The sequence below is a fragment of the Struthio camelus genome, chromosome 9 (genome assembly GCF_040807025.1).
Source record: "Struthio camelus isolate bStrCam1 chromosome 9, bStrCam1.hap1, whole genome shotgun sequence".
Lineage (NCBI taxonomy): Eukaryota > Metazoa > Chordata > Aves > Struthioniformes > Struthionidae > Struthio > Struthio camelus.
In genome coordinates, this window is record NC_090950.1 from 14,191,276 (window position 1) to 14,193,492 (window position 2,217).

Sequence of the window (2,217 nt, forward strand, 5' to 3'; positions counted from 1 at the left end):
TGGCCACCATGGAAGACAAATCTGTTATTTAAAAAAAAGTAGGACTTGTAGTGTGTCCTCACATAGATGACAGTACCCTGGGGTATTCTGTAAGTATACACAAACAGGTAGGCTGTGCACAGCAGAAAGAAAAGGGCACATCTAAACTTTTAACCAGCATTATTATTACCAAGATTTCAATGTGAAAATAAGGAATGTGTCTCTGAAAACCAAACTAAAACGTTGGAACAAAGGGTGGTTTAAAACATTATTGAGGGTGGCAGTTCCACTGAACAAGAAAATCAGGAATATCAGTGGAGAGACTTGTAAACTGTCAAAGAAAATGATTTACGCTAGGAGTTCTACGCGATGAAGGATTTTGAAGAACGTCCTGAAAGGGATGTGGATACAACTAGGGTACAGCTGTGAGCTATTCTTTTTGAGGTTAGACGTCAGCTATATTGCCTGGACAAGCTGACATAGTAGGTGTCTCCCAGGGATGATTTGTAACATGAAACTACACTAGACATGGCTGATGAGGCTGTTCTTGAATCTTAGGATACCTAAGATTTACCTTGGATACATTGTAAGAATATTAGTTACAATAACACTTTAATGAAAAATAGGGAGCACAGTCTAATAAGGCTAATGGGAAGCTGTAGCTACTAAAGTTAGGCATGTTTATTAGCAGCATGTCTAACTGCTTGAATCCAGGAGTAAGCTGAACATCTGTTCTGACTGATAAGCTAATTTTTGATACGTCTTGGAGCACTGGAGAATTTCCTGCAGGCTAGAAGAAAACTGTTGTGTCATTATTAAAAGTGATATGAGACTGGCAGTTGGTGTTGGCCTACACATAGTATGCAACAGAACACCTAATACAGGAAGGTAATACAGTGACAATGCCCATCAGTATATGAAAAATAAATTGGTCAAACTAACAATCATTTTCAATGTGATTATAACTTTGTATCATAGAGGTAAGAGTAGTGCTAGGATAGATATTTGACCTTCTGTTGTGTGACAGACAGCTCAATTTATAACTTAAAGTCATATATTCAGTAGATTAAAGGGTTATATGATTGATCTCAAGATAAAATGATGTAGGGGGAGTTATGGCTGAACGGCCATATATCTAGTGGGCTTCAGGGGTAAATTTTTGGACTTGGAGATTTTTTTTTTAAGGACAAAATCCTTACTGATAGTCTGTAAATCTTATGGAGCCTGGAGAAATGGTAAAAATGAGAAGGACTCTCTCTAACACAAGGGTTGGAATTGCCTGGTAAGATGTGCTTGGGCCAACAATTCGTGTTTCAAGAAGGGCCAAATGTAACATCATAAATCTAGAGGCAAATAATGTATAGTTTTTCGATGCTATGCAGCTTTATTTTTAACTGTGTTTGATGCCTACTCAGAGATCATATTTCAGACCACTTGCCTAGGCGAAACAGTGCTTTCAGCATATATAAATAACAGAATTAGCAAGTTCTAGAAGTTCTAGACCTTGGGTTGATGTATTTTCCAATACTTCTGGCATTTCTACTCATTTTCATCTCCGGAACATAACTGTGGCCATTAATCACAGTACAGGGACACCTCAGAAGCTTTTTCCCTTTGTTCAAGAGGTTCTGTGATGTACGATAGCTTTTTTTTTTTAAATGCATGGAATTGGCAAATTGATAGTTACCCCCACCACAAGGCAACAGCTGCTCTTAGACAGCCTGCGTTTTAAGTGAGGTTTGTTCCTGCCAATTTCGGCAAGGGTCGGCTGACGAGGCCCTGAGGAGCGTTACGCCGGGCCGAGGCGGCGCGGTCAGGGTCTAGTCGGCACGGGGAAGGGGCAGCGAGCTTTGTACGCCCTGCGCCTCAATGAGCCGCTTTCGCTGGCAGGTTTTCCACAACGCCCACGCGGCGGGGCGGGGGGGGAGGGAGCTGCTGTAAGGAGAAAGGCCACTCAGCGCGGCGCCCTTTGCGGTGTGGAGCCTCCCTCCAGGCCGGCTCCTCTGAAGGGCGCGGCTGCTTCGGAGCTGGCCGGTCTTGGGGGAAACGCGCCCTGACGAGGCCGGCCTCGCCACCCGCGTAACCGGGCCTCGCCGCGCGCGCGCGCGCGCCACCACAGCCCGGCCGCCCAGCGCGCCTGCGCGCCGCCGCCCCCCCCCCCCTTCCCTCAGTAAAAATGGATGCCCTGCGGCTACTCCGCACGTGAGGTGTCGGCGGGAGCCGCTTCCGCCCTCTTTC